Below are 19,771 nucleotides of genomic sequence, written 5' to 3' on the forward strand. Positions count from 1 at the left end.
GAAAGCTCGTGGAATCCGTTGCAGAGTGAGATGTTGGGTATGTAACCGAGGACATATTTGCGCAATAATAGTCGAAAATGCCGAAATATGGCACGCCAGCGATGTCATCAGAAGGAGGGACAGTGCCCGGCCTCGTCTATGCTCCCTTGGGAGCTTTCATGACCTTGAAGTATCCAACATGCGCTAGAATCTGAAGTTACGGATCGCCGTTACGGAAAATTGTACGTCCAGTCTACTTCCGAAAGCCAACATTCAAGCAGCCTTGAAGCTATAAACGCTTTTTTTTTGCCGGAAATATGTTAAATGATATGTAATCTTGCTCCTTTACGTAGCATATTCAATGAACAAATTCTTCTATTAGATCTGTTTTCATTTTCTAAAGCTAAAAGGAAAATTTTTTGCAAGAACGCGTGCCTGCTACTAAAGCATATACACTACTTACTGACCACAGTTATTGGTACCAACCAAAAAATGACGAGTAACGATCCAGTGTTAGACGCTTCCGAAAAAAAAATGAATCTCTTGGAAAGAGATTCATTTTCAATGAAGGTCCCGCTTGTAGTCAGTGTCCATTCGGCTGAGAATCATCGCAGGAAGAGATAACAAAGTCGACAACACCCAACCAATATGGCATGCGTAACAAAGCGATGTGCAAGCTTCAGAAAGCCTCACATGTTTTTTCACAGCCTTCGAATTTAAAAGGTACAAGACTGAAAGACTACGCGAACAAAGACGATAGCAGGTGATGACACCCACGCTTCTCCTTTCCTACTTTGTCTCCCAAGCGCTCGTAATTTTTAATAAATATACTGATTAGCCGAAATTTCACCTGAATACCGCAAAAAACATAGCGAAAACGTTGCAAGAAGTTACAAGACGCTCCTAATCCAGGCGTATACTTAGCAGTAATCGCCACAAAGACCGCGTTCTCGAGACGGCCCACTCCGCTTGCTCACATCATTCTGCCCGCCTAGTGCAGAACACAGATGATTTACTCTAGCCGCTGACAACAGCTCCATCGTTTGCTCTGGAGAAGATACCCTGGACAAATTTCGCTGGAAAACGCAACGCGTCCGACGAAGCGTAACTGCTGATATCCCACGATGGAATCGAGGTCGGAGAGTAGGAAAGCATAAATTTTCTACTACGTAACGTGTACTCTTCTTTTTTACCAAATGTTCATATAATGGGTACATGCCCATTTCCCCCTTGAAGCGGACACAACACTCCTCACCACACAACAGAGGACGGAACCTGAGATAACTGAGGTTGCCAGAGGTCGTTGGTGATCTCTACTGACTACTCCAGACAGCTGAAGCAACGGCTCCACGGTGCATGGGTTGAGCGCCCTGGTAAAGTACTCTGTACCGCGGGCAACGCTTAAAACAACTGGCGGGGAATCCTTGGTGAAAAATTTTGAAGAAACGCTTAAAAAAAGTTATCAGGTGATACGCAGAATAAGCAGGATGACGGATGTTCTGAGTAGTCACAAACCGTATCCTGGAGACAGTGTAAACTGACTGCTGCCAAAAGTGTGTAAAGAGGGTTTTTGATCGTGCTGAAGTGAACACGTCCTAAATATTAAACAAAAAAAAACATATCATAAATGCTCGTTTTGGCCTACAGTTTATGGTTTATGGTGTTTAATATCCCAAAGCAACTGAGGCTATGAGGGACGCCGCTGTGGTGGGCTCTGGATAGTTCAGAATGCCTGTGCTTCGTGAAGACGCACAGTATACAGGCCTCTGGCATTTCGCCTGCATCGAAATTCGACTGTTGCGACCGGCATCGAACCAGAGTTCTTCGGGTCAGTAGCCAAGCACCATAACCACTGAGCCGCCGCGGCGACTCTTTTAACAGAAAAAGCCTATGTGTAAAATTGCAGAACATCTTAGAAGAAACACCCCGTACTGGGAAGAGAGCTGTGGGAGCCTGATGGAGGCTTGCTTGCGATCGAAGTGTGACCGCCGCTGACAAAAGTCGAGATAACTTCTTTCTGGTCAGCAGCCCAGCACCGTAACTCTAAAGCCATCGCTCGGCTCATTTGGGCTTACGCTGTTCTTGGGACAGGAAGTACATCATGATAGCCCCCCCCCCCCCTTATTATTTATTAACCGAGAAAACCAGAAAAAAAAATCAATACATGTCTTGGACTTTTTAGGCACTTTTAATAAAACTGCAATGTGTCTTCAGTTTCAACAGGTCTTACTTTTACACTTCATATATTTTCTATTGATCACCACAAGAATAAAAGCATTCTCGCTGCAAATAATGTAGACCTTTCGGGTACTGAGATAGTTATAATTAGGTTCTCTAAAAGATCTAGGTTGTTAGTTGTGCTGTGGACTGCATTAAAATTACAATTACAACTCAGTACCATAATGTCTTAGGACAGTAAATTAGGGCGAAATGTGGGAACCACGATTACGTTTCTAAATTTACACTCTTTTGTAAGCATTCAGATTTCATCGTTGATACATAAAAGTCTTGTTAAAAATAGATATCGAACCACCTTAGATAGCAAGGAGATGCCATTTCATCTCACTGTTACGGCTGGCTAAGAAGAGTACTTTTCGTTTCGTTTTTCTTTTCGTATTACAGAATTAAATATTCGGCAAAATATTTCTTAGAAAGTAACAAGATGAAATCGGATTTATTGAGAACGCTGATATTTCAACTGCGGCAGATTTATGGGCCAGAATATAAGGAATGACGTCCTACGACCATGGAAATATTCTATGCCCATTAGCGACGAATCATCAGAAACTTCGTGCCAGCGGCTATTAGCACCACACGATCCACTTTCAGTTTAATGAAAACTTATCTAAATGAGAGGCATGCAGCTCTATACCCACTTCTTTCTGATCGATAAAAAAGGAGACTAAACGGGGTGCCCGCGGCTGTCATAGCTGCATAGTAAAGCACTTTTTTCCCGGAAAACTTACACATAACGGTTATGCTTAGAACAGGAGCTAACTAGGATTTTGCGGATCCTCCATTCCAAAATTACCTTTTATAAGAGCACCTTAAATGAGCGACAAGAAACAGCTATAATATAATCTGCACAGCATGTCAGTTACGAATTCCCTTCGAAAATGATTCTTCTAAGCACGCCTTTAAAGGGACACTGAGCACAACGCTATCAAATATTTTTTATTAGTAGAATCCTATCGGTCGGCATTGCATGGCTCTATTGCCGCTTGTCCGGCAGCGAAAGGGGTATTAATTGCTAAGAGATTTGGATTTAAATTTTAAATACTTTTTCCCGCCACTGTTATTCAAACTCGGGACTCTCTGAAGAAAAAATAGAAGAACTCTGAAGTACCGAAAAGGCGGACTCCGTGATTGCTGGCTCCGAGCGCTTCGCCGCCGCCATCATCAGGCGAAATCAAAACTGGCTGCACCGCATAAGGCAGCCGTCTATCAGCCGTCATCGTTTCGTTTACTTTTGCACAAACGTTACGATAGATCCCGCTCCTGATTTGAACAACGAAGTTCTCTCAATGAACTGCGCTCTGCACTTCAGAGATCTCAACCCCATGTACTCAGCGTGCAATGGTTTTGAATGTTGCGGCGGCGGGTCTGCCATGATAGTCCGAGCGCCGAGGATTCGGCAGCGTCACTGTCATCGCCGAGCCGCCGTCATGACTGTTGTGTAGAGACTGGTACGTGCGGGAATATTCATATTCTGTTACAATAGTTCTCGCAGGGCCGCTTATTTAGCCCAGCGCCTTGGTACGTTGCGAACACACCGAGCGGTGCGTTTGCTAACACGGAGGCGCGTCGAACATTAGATATCCACATCTGTTTTCCTTGTCCCAGGTGCGTGCCATTGCATGAAATTCGTGCGAGGAGCACTTAAGCACTTGTAGGTCCTGTGCTGCTCCGCGCTTTTAAATCAAGGCGCGCCAAAAACAAAACCATGTGGCCGCAGAAAGCGCATAGCCGCGAGGTACCCCAAAGCATACCGAAACTCAGCTGGCCGCCTGTTGCGCCGCCAATTACAAGTTTTCTTTGGGTTGCTACTCTCAGCTTGTCTATTTTTCAACTTCATCGGTGATAAAACTGCAGCAGTGGCTTCGAAATAAAACTTGCATACTTCAATATTGCTCAAATGTGTAACGTTCATCCATGATTGTCAGCTTCTGAGATTCGTCATCGCGTTTATACTTGCGAGTTTGGCCTGTGGCGGCGATACCTGCATTTTAGTCGCGCTATTTTCTGCCGTACAACAGCTCTGTTTTTGTTTAACAAGACTGTTTTTTTGTGGTCAGGAGCCCGTATTTTATCGATACAAGCCAACTTCAATTTCTCCTCAATGTCCCTTCAACAAAGGCTGCGTGCAGTGAGAGCCGAATGCTGTTCTATTCTTATTGATTGGGCACGCTAGGTGATACCAACTAGGGGAATCGAGGTTTAAATTTAGCTTATACCTGTGCTACACGGGCACGTTCGAATGACATCTGAGTCGAATGGCATTCTAGATTTGGAAGGGCATTCGGACTCGACGGATTTGCGCAGCGCTACACGACAGTTTCCAAACACATTTGAAATTTCCTCAGCTCGTTTTCAGTGTACGATGATGACGGCAGCGGTGGTCACACTAGTGCGACAACGACACTGTCATGGTCAACAGCAGCATATATGACTGTAGTGGGACAAGTTTTTGAGGCCAACGACACCGACGAATCCGAACGGCAGATGGTCAGCCTTCATGTCCTCGGAAGCCCGGCGGCTGAGCGAAAACACGCTGATGAAAGGACGGGGTGAATATATTCGCCCTTCTACCTTATACATATTGTTAAAAAGCGAAACTAACGGGTATATTTCACATGTGCACACTCGAACACTCACCAGCTATAAGCGGTTGCCAAATTAATTTTAATCGATATCAACTCCCTTCCCTTCCGCTTCGTCTAGGCGTAGTGAGTCCGCAAGGTTACGTCTTTGAATACGGCTGTTGTGAAGAGCGAATTCACAAGTTTTAGAAAATGCACATAATCAACTAGTGTAGTTTTGACAACAGTGACCAGAAATCAACTATTGCTCACATCGCAGGGCGCGCATACGATGAACGGGAAGCGCCGGTGTGACCCAGACCGCCGATCACTACTTTACCGCCAGAAGCAGTCGTCACCGTTACTATTTTGTGGATAACAAGTTATACCGTTTCTATTACCACGAATGGTCACCAATCATACTTCTGAATAAAGCAGTTTAAAATAAACTACTGATCGTGTCGGAGGAAGTCGGGACAATTAGCGACAAGCGCCGGTCGTAGGCGATGTCAGCAGCCCGGCTGTCAAGTGTTTCTCAAGCGAGCGATCGTATCGACTCTTCCTCCCACAGATTGTCGCACTGCGTTAACAAGCACGGGTGCAACTTGTACAAAAGAGATGAGCCGATTTAATACAACTAAAGCGCATAATGCGTTTTATGTCATGAAAACAAGCCCTAGCTCTTCGTAGGCACCGATGTAAACAACAGTATGAGTGCAGCCGTCCTCATCGGCGCACTGCTGGAGAAATTTCATGCTCATGCGGTATATGTTCATTAATGTACTATTACCTTCAAGCACTTACGTAGGTATAACACGAGCTATTTTCTAAGCAAAGAGGAGGAAAAAGCGAGCAGCGGGTATCAAAATGAGCAGCCACAGAGCCGAAAGCAGTCGCGCGGCTGTGGGCGGGGCGAAGCGATGGCGGCGGCAACGCCTATTGGTCGGTTCGGGCTGTGTTCGCGTTTCGAAGGCATTCCAAAATCTGGAATGTCTCCGCGGAGCTCCGTCGACTCGAATGGCATCTGAACCGAATGCTGTCGAAAAATTTCGTGTAGCAGCGTAAGTTCGGCAGTCGATCCGAATGACATTCGGTTGGAAGGCATTCGAAGCGCCCGTGTAGCACGGGTATTAGTTTTGATCTCATTTTTATTCTCTCAGTGCTATCCTAGCCACAGTGAGATGAATTCAATAGTACAATAACAGGCTGTGCAAGCGTAACATGGGGTTGCGTGAAGGATTTTCTTTTATATATTTTTTAAACGAGAAAAATGTACAGAGAAACAAATAGCTCTGTGTACTGTCTCTCCGTAATAGCATACCATACTGACAATGGTTTGGAGCTAAGCTACGCAGCAGCTAGAAGACCGACCTGTTCTTACCATCTTTCCTTTTTGGGGCATTCAAATCAGGTGTACCCGAGTCATTGCCACTATACCAAGCTAGTTGCTTCTTTACCCTGTTTCCAGCCATTCATATTTCAGAATGTGCGGCACTCTATGCTGTGTTACTTCGCTACCTCGAAAGCACCCATGAACAAATCACTGCGTTCAAACTGCTATTAAATGCATTTTTCAGGAAATCAGCGTCTTAAGCGCTCGGAATATTTTCATGATGAAAACAAATCTCTTTCCTTTGTTGCTTCATTCCTTTATTTTCCGCTTAGTTAGTCAGGCTTAGCTTTCTTTTTTTGTCCCGGCTATCTTGCACGCGTTAAGCTAAGGGACCTTCTGGGAAGTTGTCTGGCTGCGGAAGGATTAGTTTCCTCATTCAACCTCTCCACTCCGCGTCTCCCTCATCCGCCCGTTCCATCGACGCCTGATCACGCTCTGTGCAGGAAGCTTTGGACTAATTAGAGAGCTCCTAATTACGAACGCGCTCTAAGCCACAGTCTTCTCGAAGGCGTCACAGACGCCCCTTCTCAGGATCGCCATTGCCTTGGCGATTACATTCAGGAGAGACACCGATCGTCAACCTCGCATTCCCTTAATGACCCGTTTTTAACGCTCCTCCTTGTCCTATTCGCTGCATCTTGTGAAGCATCTTCGCTGAACGGCAGCAGTGGGGAAAAGCCTCTTTTATTATTGGCTGGCATGTAATCAAAGTGATCAGCAACGATTAACTCTCTCGACGCGAGACTAGTAAGGGTTAAGCAGAATGACCGTATAAGGAATGCTTGGTACGGGGGAGAGTGCGCGAAAAGAGGGGTAATATTAGCGCCATTTTGTCTATTAATTGTTGCAGATTATTCCATAATCTTTCTCGCTGTGTGTGCTTAAATTTGAGGGGACATCATTGCAACAGTGCATGTATACGGTAGCTTCCTCTACAAAGATAGCTTGATATTGGAAGCAGTGTAGATTCAAGATAAACTAAAGAGAAACTGGGAGTAGATTGCCTTGTGCAGTTCTAGCGAGGAGATTAAAATAAATCATGAAATCGCGTCATACGGCTTCAACTACTGTTTGCTGCCACCTATGAGAATACGTGCCAGCCTAGAATTATTGTACAAAGTTTTTATTAATGTTGTGTACTTATTTCTGTTTTTTATAGTCGCCATTCAGTCACATTCAGAGCAACAAGTTATTAGAAACACACAGCGCTATCAAGTTATTAGAAACAGGGGTATAACAGGAACCCGACAACAAGATACTTATTTGGACATTAAAAAAAAAGTCGGGGTGGTAATCCCCGTAGGAGTGCAATAGCATGAACTAAGCGGATTGCGAGGGATCATAGGAAATCCTTTGGAAAGTCGACATATTTTCAGCTTCACTTTCTGATGCAGCATGTGGTGCATGAGAAAGGCCATTGCGGAGTGCTTCAAATAGGATTTCCTCACCTGTTGCTCGTTCCTTATTGTCCACTGGTATGGGGAAGAACGCATGAATGTTTTTATTTCTCCTCTGTTGAAAGCAAGTTGCCTCGGCCGTAATTGTGTCCGGCGAAATTAACTTCGGCAACCGAACGCTGTCTCCCATTAGCCACCGCGGCCAATGACGATTTTGATGATCATCGTACCGTACTCTTATGGATTGGCGGTAACTTTATCTCCTGTCATTGCCTTTTTCCTCAGCCCTGATATCTTACTGCATAGTAAGCACCTCGGCAACTTGGACCTCAGCTATTACCGTACGGAAAGTGGGATAGACAAACCAACTAAAAAAAAGTTTGCGAGAATAATATATTACAAAACACTGTAGAATCAGTCATCATTAAGTAAGACGCACAACCTTGACGCAGAGCAAATTGTTTTTGTAACCTATGGCGCAAAGCGAGAAAAAAAAATTACAACCACAGAGCTCTAAACTATGATGTCCTATAGAACAAGCGAATAAGGCAGAATACAAAGAAAGTTTGGTTTCAACGCTGGGTGCTATTCGCTACCATGTCGCCTCGTCGCTGATGTCGTGGCCCCGAACCGTCAAACTGAGTCCTGACTTTTGATTGGTAGCGGCGCGCAGCCACCGCTGCCCACACTTGAGACAGGCACCGCGTCATTGGTCAGCAGTCACGTAAAAACGATCCGATCGTCACGTCTCCGTCCCAGCGACCGTGTCTTTTCCTTCTCTGGCTGACTTACAGCGAAGGCAGACGCACATCATATCGGGAAAGCTTGTGGAGATAAAATAGAAAACAAGATGAAAGCGTGGTGGCACGGGACAGGAAACCGTGACGGCAGAAAGTTTTGTTCGGCGAGTTTTTGGTCTTTTTCTTCCCACCACAGTAGTACGCATTGTCTCGATTCCTTCTCTAAATATATTTGCTTTCTGTGAAGGCCCCCGAAGGCTTTTCCTTGATAGCATCTGCAAGTCAGGAGGCACAGAACAAATTGAAAGTTCGCAACGAGTCTACGATTCGATCCAAGGCCTGGACCGCGTGGAGGCGAAAGATCCGCGAGATTTACGTCAACCGTTTCATTGCTCTACTAAGCCTACCCGCGTACGCGTCTGCCCGCGCTGTTTATTTTTTTTGGTGCTTCATAAAGACGGATCGCTTTCAGAAGTCTTTGAAAACACTGTCTTGAATAAATAAGAGCCAGATATTTCATTCGAAACAGTAGTGTATCCGCAGATAACTGCGCAGCCGGGTGTATGTACGCTGTATTTTGCATTACGAATTGATTCGCATTTCAAACAACGTTTAATCTAGAGAAACGATTGAAACCAATTCTCGGAACTTACCGAACAATTCTCGACAAAAGCATTTTTGAACGAGAAAGAGTTTATGAACTTAATTTCATCTTATATTGTCAGATTTCACTATACCAACGAGAGTTGGTATTTTTCGAGAGTGCAAGGAGCCGCAGGATCAATTCTAGATCTATCTTTTTGTAAGTGGTGCCATCCGCAATTTCATAACCATTGACGTCACAAACAGAATATCTGATCACAAAGCTGTGCTTCTGAGCTTGTCAAATGTGTAACCCAGATCGTAAAACTAGCGTGCAATTTTTTCCCAGTTTTTCGCGTGCGGAAGACGAATGTATTCTGGATATGCTTGATTCATGTTTTGAGAATTTTAGGAATAGCGCTGACAGTGTGAATGACATATGGCTTACCTTTAATATGATCATTTCCGATTGTATGGGCCGTTTCGTTCCCAAAATTGAAAAATAATCTGTGTACCGTAATCCATGGATTTCGCGGGAGACGTTACGCTTGCAGCAAAGGCATAAAAGATTAAAAAATAAATCAAGCAGAAATTTATCATTAAAACCAATTGTGGAAGCAATTTCAGAGCAACTTAAGCAAAAAATAATTTGCGGCAAAGAAAAATATTACGGAACGCTCATTCCTGCCTTCGTTCATTACAAAGTCTACTGAGAGATTCTGGGGCCAAATCACGCCCAAATCTTCTTCCACGAACGAATTCATAGTAGACAGCAAATGTGTGCGTAATGAGGCAGTTGTTTGTTCTGCGTTCAACAAATTGTTTCAGTTGGTATTCACAGACGGCAATGGTTGTCTGCCCAACTTTTCTGCAGCACACCCTGCCATACCTGTTGTAATTTCATACATAGAATGGTGTCTTTAACTTTTATTTGAACCTTGATGTTTACAAATCACCAGGTCCCGATAAAATACAAAACTTTTTTTGAAGCGCAATGCGGAGTTGCGCGCAAAATACTTGACAGTAATATTCGCCAGATCTTTACATGGCGGTTCTTTACCGGATGACTGGTGGACAGCCGCGATTAAACCTCTATACAAAAAAAAAAATGCACGCATCGAGAATTACCAACCTATATCTCTAATATGGAACATGGTACCAGCGAAAGAGACAAGGACGAAGAGAGAAGACAACACGAACGGCGGGCGTTCGTGCTGTCTTCTCTCTTCGTCCTTTTCTCTTTCGCTGGTACCATGTTCCATAATAATGCAAACCAACTAGCCCAGCTGTCTACCCTTAGCTATATCTCTAACGTCGACATCATCTAAAATTCTAGAACATATAATTCATAAACATATATTAGGTTTCTTCGAAGAGCACAAAGTACTTACCGATTTTCAGCATGGTTTCAGGCGTGGGTTTTCCATTAGTACAAAGTAAGTTGAAATTGTGCATGACTTTGCTCCGTCGATTAAGCAGGGAAAGCGAACAGACGCAATATTGACGGATTTCCGCAATGCATTCGATAAGGTCGCACATAACAAACTAATTCATAAATTGAGTTATTATATTAAGATGACCGATTACTGACACGGATTACAGCTTATCTCTCGAACAGGTGTCAATTAGTCACTGTAAACAATATTCCTTGCAGCAGTGTCCGTGTTATGTCTGGCATCCTCCAGGGATTAGTTTTGAGAGCACTGTTATTTCTATTGTTTATTAATGACATTGTGGCAGATATTTCTGTCCGCGTGAAACTATACGCGGATGACTGTATTTTGTGTCAAGTGGTGTCTTCAGTTAACAATGAGGTGCGTCTAAATAATTACCTTGCGAAAGTGGTTGCGTGGTGCAGCAAATGGCAGATGTGCATTAATTTTGTAAAAACCGTCTTAATGAAAAACACACAAGAAAATACCTCTTTATTTTGTGTGCGGTTCTATCAACATATCTTTATTAGAGGTGACAAGTGTAAATATTTGGGCGTTTGGATTACTAACAACCTTTCGTGGTCAAAACACATAGACGCGGTCGCAGCAAATTCAATGGGAAGCTCTTTTCCTTGAGGCGCTCACTAAAGTCCTCCCCACCTAGTGTTCGTCTATTAGCGTACAATTTCCTCATCTGTCCGTTATTACAATATGCTGTAATCGTCTAGGATCCTTTCACGTTAACAAACATGCCGAAATTAGAGCGAATACAGCATAAAGTAGTTAGATTTGTTTTTTACTCAGATGGCCGTGCGTCTGTAAGTGAGCTCGTGAGGCGACGTTGGTTACCCCTCATTCGCTGTGCGCAATCGTGTTTGTCGATTAAAGTTTTTCCTCCAGCTTATAAAAGGTCATTATAAAGTTAATACTTCTAATTATTTTGCTTACTCCTCAGGTTATAACACGAGACAAAGGCACGCACTAACAAAAACTCCTTTCAATGCGTGAAATAACTGCTTTAAATATTCTTTTTTTTTCCGAGGACACTTACTGAACGGAACAAACTTAATCGCGAGACTGTTAATCAAAATTCTTTACTGATGTTTGAAAGGTGCCTGCAAATGCTATGAATTTGAGTGTGCTTATATGCTTGTATTTTGTTTGTTTTTTGCTGCCCTGCAATGATCAGTACTAGATCGCAGTATCTATAATAAGTAAATAAATAAACAAATAAATAAGTAAATTTATTCTTAGATCTCCCGCTAGTAGGCTTGCATTTTTTGTTATTAACGTTTTCGCTACCGTCAAAAACTCTCCAGATTCCAATTTTATGGCACTCTAAACTCCTCGATGGGAGCGATGGGAACACTACAAAAGAAATATTAAGCTAATTATCAGTAGAATAGACCATTGTCTTCAGTATTTCTATATCCGTACCTGGCAGTTTTCGAATATTTCTAATTTTTGTCCAAGAATGTTGAACATATAAACTTTGCAGACCTAAGACTACATTTTCTGTCAAGAGAGTCGAGCTTATTTTATTACTGTTCAAATCAGTACAATAGAAGTACCACGGTATTGAGCATACTGAAAATAAATACGAAATCTAAAAGACTAACTCTTAGCTTAATGGAAAACCTTCGGCGGGATTCCATCCAAATATCAGCATTGATTGACAGAGGCGCAAATCCACAAGGACAACTCCTTAATAATATATTTCAGACGATCAAACTGCTGGTTCTTTTCTCTAACTCAAATTTTCTACTACTATGCTGTGCCAAAATGAGGATTTCCTCGCGTACAGACACGCAAATACTGAAACTAATGTGGAGAGTATTGGCCAAATAAAATTTTTATATCTTAAGAACAGGTCACCTTCCACTTCAGTATTGAGTATAGTTAACGGCCTTCGACTTCTAAAATCCTCTCTCAATTCTAATCGAGACAAAAATGTAAATGGGAAACGCAACTGCGAGTAACGACTATAATAAGTTTTTGTAAACCTCCATGAGTCTACTTTACCTAGAGGCAAACCTGTCATGGTACCGCAAACAATATGGGATTTAGTAGCTAAGTACGAAGTACAAAAAAGCCTGTGCAGCGAGATTTCAGTCCACGTTCCACTTCCCAGTTGTTGAAGATTGGTGACTTTTTTTACTTGTGTTTGCCTCTTGGCTCAGTGTGTATCCACGAAACTCACACAGTATAATGTTTTTATCGGAGCAATAGGATGGAAAAGTGTAGTAAACATGTTTACAAATTAAACCTGAGAATCAGGGATAAAAACTCGTTCTTTATTTTGATAGTAACTAGATTCCCGGATATCCGCGTTTAAACCTATTATCAGCTGTTTAAGATGTTCGCATTTTGCCTGTCGGATAGTAGAACAAGCATATTGCAAGTGTATTAAAATATCTTTCTAAAATATTTTCAATCTACCGTCTTTCTATGCGACATTACTTATGTCATCAAACTGCCTTTAAGCGGCGGAACTATTCCACTGTGCCTAATAAACCTCGAGGACCTATTTTGGAGAACAAAACGTGTAAAACCGGCGCAATATGTTACAGCAAAAAGTCTAACAGGAATCTATTTGTAGGCCATAATCCACCCTCAAAAAAAAGATCGCATGATAAGTTAAGCGAGTGAAAGCAGCCATAAAATGTGGTTGTGTATATGATGCTCACTGCGCTCTACCATTTACGCCAGTCATGCTACCTGAAACACTAGGTAGGCTTTAGGGTGCATCAATTTCCCCGGATGAAAACAGTTTAGAGGCAACGCATGCGGTTGATGCTTGCTTTCGATGAAACGGGTGCAGTCATAGAAGCGCAAAAAATGTTTTCCGTAGTCTCTGAATTCATACAAATGCGTCCTGTAAACGACGCGTTGCTGATATGCGGAGTATACGGGAGGTGTAGAGACAAAAAAAAATGACGGCAGCATCCAGTGCGCTTCTATAGCCGAAGGAAACCGATGATCAAGCCACGGTTTGCAGCCGTGTCCCCTTTGAGAGGGTATCGCCGAAGACGAATGAATGAAAATCTTTTCGCTGGGTTGGTTCCAGGTCGGAAGGGGCCCGCGCTCTATTACACATCGCTTCTGCTTTTCTTTCCGACTACTTCAAGCATTTTCAGAACAATTGCGCGATTCTGCTGGTTGGTCTGTCTAAGTGAGACGTTTCTTGTAGGTTCGACTCCTCTGTCTGATTATAGATTCAATTTTAGATGTTCTGTTGTTTTTCGTGCACAAAAAAGTTACACATCTTTTATAATCTCACCCTTTGTGTTCCTGAGCCTCGATTACCTTTCTGTCCTTTGTTTTTGCCCCGGCAATCATTGAATGCATATGTCCTTTTCAACTATCAATAAATTATGCGGAAAGCTATGAGTCTTGCGGTTTGTTGTCATGGCATTTGGAATCTGAGCTGCAGATTATATTAGAATGGGTGATGAAATTCTGTTTTATATGAAGCGATGAAGGCTGGCCTAATACATAAGCAAATGTGCGCGTTGTCAAAGAGCCAAATCTCTGAGAATTTTTTCGTAAACAGTCCTTGATCGAATTTCGTCTCGCAACGCGCTTTTAATGTTTTAAAAGTTTTTAAAAGTTTAAATGTTTAAAAGTTTTTAAAAGTTATTTCCAACCTATACGCAACATGCGGAATGCTCTCACCACACTCAGATTTCACGAGGACTTCGCATGCGCCACTCGGCAGCGGGACAGAGCGTAGCTTCCTGCGCATACCGCACTGACTTCGCCAATCACGCGAATAGGAAGACGCTATTGTTCACGCAAGCACTGCTCCGGCGGCAGGGCAGAACGCAGTCCCGAGGGCAGATGTAATATAATAGGTGTTTCATGGAAGCCCGCCACTAATATACAAAAATATGGTATTCGAGGTAAAAAAAAAACTTGTACGGCATGATAATACGAGTGTTGGAGAACATAAAAAAAGAAACAAGTGAATCATGTCAACTAGTAAAGCGATTGACTAAATTCCAATAGGAAACTTTTAACCACTGGCGATAGGCACCTGACTGAAATTTGAGATTTCTAGCCACATGTTACTAACAATCATCGAACGTTTTAGAATGTTCAAAACGCGATTACCCTCGCCGCTGAGGCTTAATAAATTTGGGCCATTTCTTGCGCCGCTCGAAAACAGCGAGCCTACGGGATGCGCAAAACGATGTCCATGGCTACGTACCACGTGACAATCACTGCCCCACTTGTGCTGAGGTGCTCCCCGCTCCTCAAAACATGTCTGTCTCAGCGTGGGCGATGCAACGATTGCCACGTCAAAATGCGATTGTCAAAAAATGGTGGAGCCAAATAAAAGAAATATTAACGTCAGTTTCCTTAGTACGCGCATATTACAAAATAAACAGTGTGCGCCTAAAATTATACATAACAGAAAAATGAAGACATCAATGATATAAACGGAAGTTGTAGGCATTGATATGCTGCGGAAAATGCCCCGAAGGATGTCTTAGGCAATTCTTTCTTTTATTGTTTACTATACCGGTTATTGAGTACTGTTTTCTGCCACCCTGCCACCCTGGGAGATGCAGCTTTTTCCCTTGCTGCCCCACTGCACTGCTTTCTAAACGAAAGTAACAACAATATTTACAGAATGGGTTGTTATGGTTTGCGTCTATATCTATTAATCAGCTCAAGCAGGGTCTCTTATAGACTGTTTTTTTTTTATCACAGCGCCAAAGTAATTTGTCGTTGTGGTGTTATTATTGCTTAGTTTGCTGGAGGTAAATGTAGGAAGGAATCGTTGAGAGCCAAGTTACATAGCTGGTTGTTTCCGACACTATAAACACTTGCGAACATTTCCCTTGTGTTGTTTTACTCAAGTATTAAGGCATGTACAGACTGGTACTGTTGACTCTATTCTACGCATTACACTTGACTACATATCGTGGTCAGCCCATCCACTACGCTGTTTCAACATATGATGGTTTGTCTAATAGTTCGCCTATCTGGCCTGACGCCAACCTTCCAATTTCATTTAATAACTGAGGCTGAGATGTTGCCTCGACCCCGACCATAGATGTACCGCAGACACTGGTTAATTGGCCATAAAGTTAGGCCGCCAATGCTTTCTCAGTTTTTTTCAGCCTTTTCTTCTAACTCTAAACTTATGACGTCTCATAATTCAGTGACGTCGCATTGATTATCAATTTCATATTTCATTCCTAACCTCGCTATCTCATTGCTCTGTTAAATTCTTGCCGGCTTGCCTTCTGCGCATTCTTCTTTTATTTCTAAAACGACGCTGTAATTACTAGTTGTAATCCCCCTAGCTTTATATCTGTACCATGTTTGGGGATTCCCCTAAAGACATCGTTTTTTTTCATGCTATGTCAGTTACGCCCCTGGAAAATTTCATGCAAACCGGACACCAATTGTCCTATGTATTCTGTCTACATTTACATCGCTAAAAGATATTCCAAATTATAAAACAAGGTACTGCTAAGACAACTAGTTTTTGGTGCTTTTTTTGTGCGAGCTCTTTAAAGTCAATCTATTTTGGTTTCATCAAAGTTATTTCTGGTCGACGTTTTCTTGACGATAATCCAAGAGATTTTTCTACTCTTAATTTAAGTACCCGTAGTTACGCTTGTGCGGAAGTCTTCTGAACGTCAAGGAACCATTCACCACCAAATCTAAAGTCGCTTGAAATGAGGCAAAAAAAAAATATTATTTTCACAAAGACCACGTCATAAATTGTTTTGCATTCTGGGGCTTGTGCCACACAGGTTGCACATCTAGGAATTTTATTTCTGCTGACAAGTGAGGTTTTTTTCCATTGCGTGGTAATAGAGCAATGCACATTCAACAAAACTGCTGCATATAACCACCGCCTGAGAAGCTGCACTGGCTGCACTTAAAGAGCTTTGTTAATTACGACCACAGGTACAATTCTATTAGGCATTTGAGCGAAACATGTGACAGCACTGACGACAATAATAATGCACCGTGGTTCGATTCAGCAGCGAATGGCAACTCCACGCTGAATCGAAAAATGAGAACTTATTAAACAGAACCAAAAAATACGCGAGAAAGCGAACGTGCTGTTCTTTCTCGGCTAATCGCTTTTCTTAATTGCTTAACATGCAATCACGACTTCCTTAATTGCGCAGGCAGAGCCTTCACGCCATTCGCGCTCTTTCGCGTTAACTCGGAAAAGGTACTTAGCACCAGCTTAAACTATAAATAGCCACTCAGCACGTGCCTGCACAGAGCCGACAGTCTTAACCTGCCCTGCACCAGCCTTCACGCTTCCTCGCCCTTCAGGAGACGCTTTACTTTTCTTTTGCTCGTATTGTAAACACTACAAGAGCTTGCAATAAACGTACACGTGCCTTTTCTTGTTGGCCTCATTACGCGCCAAATGCGGAGCGCGTCAGCTGCCGACGCCTTGAACCTGATTCAAGTCTTCCTCTCAAGGAGCCAAGAAACAAAAAAAGCTTCATTTTACTTTGCTGCCGCATGGCTGTCGTAAACATGCACCTCATTTCCAACAATTTCCTTGTTTAGTTAGTTGGATATTTTCCGTAAGGAAGCTGTTGCAGAAAACGCCACGACAATGAGGAAGACAGTAGTGGCCTCTTTCTGTCTGCGTTTTTTGTCTCCTCCTCGCTTCGAGTAAACGTTAACTTCAGCGTTAGTACGAATACCCTAGAATTTCCGTTATTGCATAATTTTGAGAGGAATATGCACGAACCAGATGTTACCTTGTAAGTTTAGGCAGCTGCCACACGTGAAAATGAACGTTTTCGTCACCGATACTGGAGAAACGTGCATGATTATCGCGGGAAAGAAGGACCCCAGTTTAATAATAGGGACATCTGCTTGAGACAGCCCATGTCTTTCAATGGTAGCGGTAACGCACGCCGCATTTTGCTCGTTATTTATTGTGATGCAGCTGATATGAAAAACAGGACACGAGAAATTCTATGTAAGCACGTACGTAGCATGCTACGTCTGAGGAAGCTGGTATTAATTAGTAACGCGATGGAGTTAAAGGCCCCGTTGCCCAGAAAATCCGGCGTTGGCGTTGTGAGCGAAAAATCGTGAGCATGACTCTGGCAGATGGTGCCGAGATAGCAGCCTAGGGGGCAGATGGGCCACCTAGGTCATGTGACATTGCGCTTTCATGACAACCTGCCCACCGGATAGTGAGCAAAGTGCCCACCGTGCCAGGTGGGAGATAAATGAATGATTGGTCGCTGGTGAACAGCAGCCTGGGCCGTACAAGGCCCACCGCTAGGAGCACCTGGCATCACAGGGCAGCGGCGCATCACTTAACCGCTGCACCACTGCGTCAAGAGGGGTATGAGAAGGGATCAATGAATGTAAAGTACAGTTTGACAATGTGCGTATATGGGAATTATCCTAATCGGCTATCCTGTCATACCCTTATGGTGGAGCTTAAATGTCCGCTCCAGTTATTTTTATTATTTTCTAGACGAGACTCGCAGCTCCTGGCAGCGTGCTGGTGAATTAACACGCAATGCTTGCCCAGTAGTGCTAGAGAGCGCTCGCTGAAAGACAGAATTTATTCGTCTCTCAGGAGCATCGCACGTCTTGAAGATAGGACGCGGGATGCTAATAATCCCCCAGTGCAATCAGTGTTTCGAAAATCCAGATAGAATTGTTGCGATCGGAGGAGCAAGGCAGCCGATGACATACGCTGCAGTTCGTTCTTTTGACTTCGGTCTCAATAAAGAACGATATTATTCCTTGATAATTTTTCATTTCTTACTCTTCTTTATTTATTTATTGTTACTTACTTATTTACTAACAGCGCCCCTGTGGAATTCTTCTTGATTTACAAGGGGGGTGGGAGTCTAATCAATTGAGAATGGCGATCAAAGCGAGTGCCTGAAAAAAAAGCACCATTTGCCGCGGATAGGTTCGAAATGCGCTAACACGGTAAGTAATTTTACGTATTTGGCGCTTTGCTAGCAGTATGACGCCGATATTTTGCGTACATTTTGACAGAGCAATGCAAAAAATTCGCGCTATCTCTTCAATTTCGCCTGACAGTGTAGTAAGTGAGACAGAGAAAGAGAGAAAAAACTATACTGTGACGCCGCATTAGGCGTCGGAGATATCCTTCAAAAATCAGCAAAGGCAACTGTCCCGTCAGCAGGTCCAAAGCTCGCCGATGCCGCCACGTTGGTGAAGGAGGGTGTAGATAATGTTGGTTAGAGGAATAATATTTAAAATCACAGATGTTTACAGAACTTTAACTCATCTATTAGGTCATATTTCGAGTTTTTAAGTATTTTTAACATTAACAATAAATTTTCCTTGAAATACGCCCTGAGAACGGCCCGATGGCAAATAGCGCCACCGCGCAGGGTGAATTCTTATCAATGGTGCCTGCTCCCGTGCACTACTAAGCAAAGCAAAGATGCGTTGGCGCCGCCAGGAAATCGCATATAATGCGAAGGTAAATTTATTACACAGCAACCCCCGCTGAGTGGCACTACATATATATCAACAGTTGCTGAATAGATGATAATTTCCTTTATATTCTGGCCCTTCTCCATGGTTGGATCGAACAAACTTCGCTGAGTTCCAGACGCCTTTGGGTTGCTCGCGCTGCAGTCGTACAGCGGTACCTTCGTCAAACATCAGGTTTTATGTTAAAACATTCGGGAAGAACGAAGTATCTGCTTGGTTGGCATCTACCTCGTTTCAAGGCCTGCGCTCACAACTTGAGGGGTCTGTCGCACCCCTGAAACTGTCAAAGACTCAGGCCACGCGTAGCTTAAGAGCCCGTAACTGTTATTCATCAGGTTAGCATGATATCAGCAACGCACATGCTTTGCGATTGCACGGCAAAACTTCAAGCTTCGCAGCAAGAAACAACTAAAAATCAGCCGGTAGGAGCTCAAACTTCAAGCGCCCCCGAAACAAAGGGTCTCAAATCTGCTTCATTTCCGCTCTGGTTTGATAGAAACCCTGCACACCGTTAAAGAACTGCGGCGTTTCTAAAACGTTCTGAAAGCTTTTAAGCAAAATCTGTGGTATCTAGGAGCCCTAAGAACTCAAAAATGTCACATTCATGCCGAATGTCCTTCATACTAGGCATAAACAAATGCTTCCGCAGCGGTGGCCTAGTAATTTAAGCTTGCGCCTCGCGTGTTGAGGTGCGGAGTCCGACCGCCAGTGCCGCCGGCTACTCTCCGATGAAAGATGGGCACAAGCTTTTCCCTGCCCTGGTGCTCGGCTTAACTGCGATGAAAACGCTTGGAAATCCCACCTTGTGTAGAGGAAAAAAAATGTCGCGCCTTGGCACTCTTTGGTCCAAGTTGCCCTTTAGCCATAAAAAAAATTATTTCTATTATCTACATCAGAAATGGACACTATTTGTTATATTTGGTAAAGCAGGGTTTTAAATTATCCGCTATTAATTTTCACT

The sequence above is a fragment of the Amblyomma americanum genome, chromosome 4, assembly GCF_052857255.1.
Source record: "Amblyomma americanum isolate KBUSLIRL-KWMA chromosome 4, ASM5285725v1, whole genome shotgun sequence".
Taxonomy (NCBI): domain Eukaryota; kingdom Metazoa; phylum Arthropoda; class Arachnida; order Ixodida; family Ixodidae; genus Amblyomma; species Amblyomma americanum.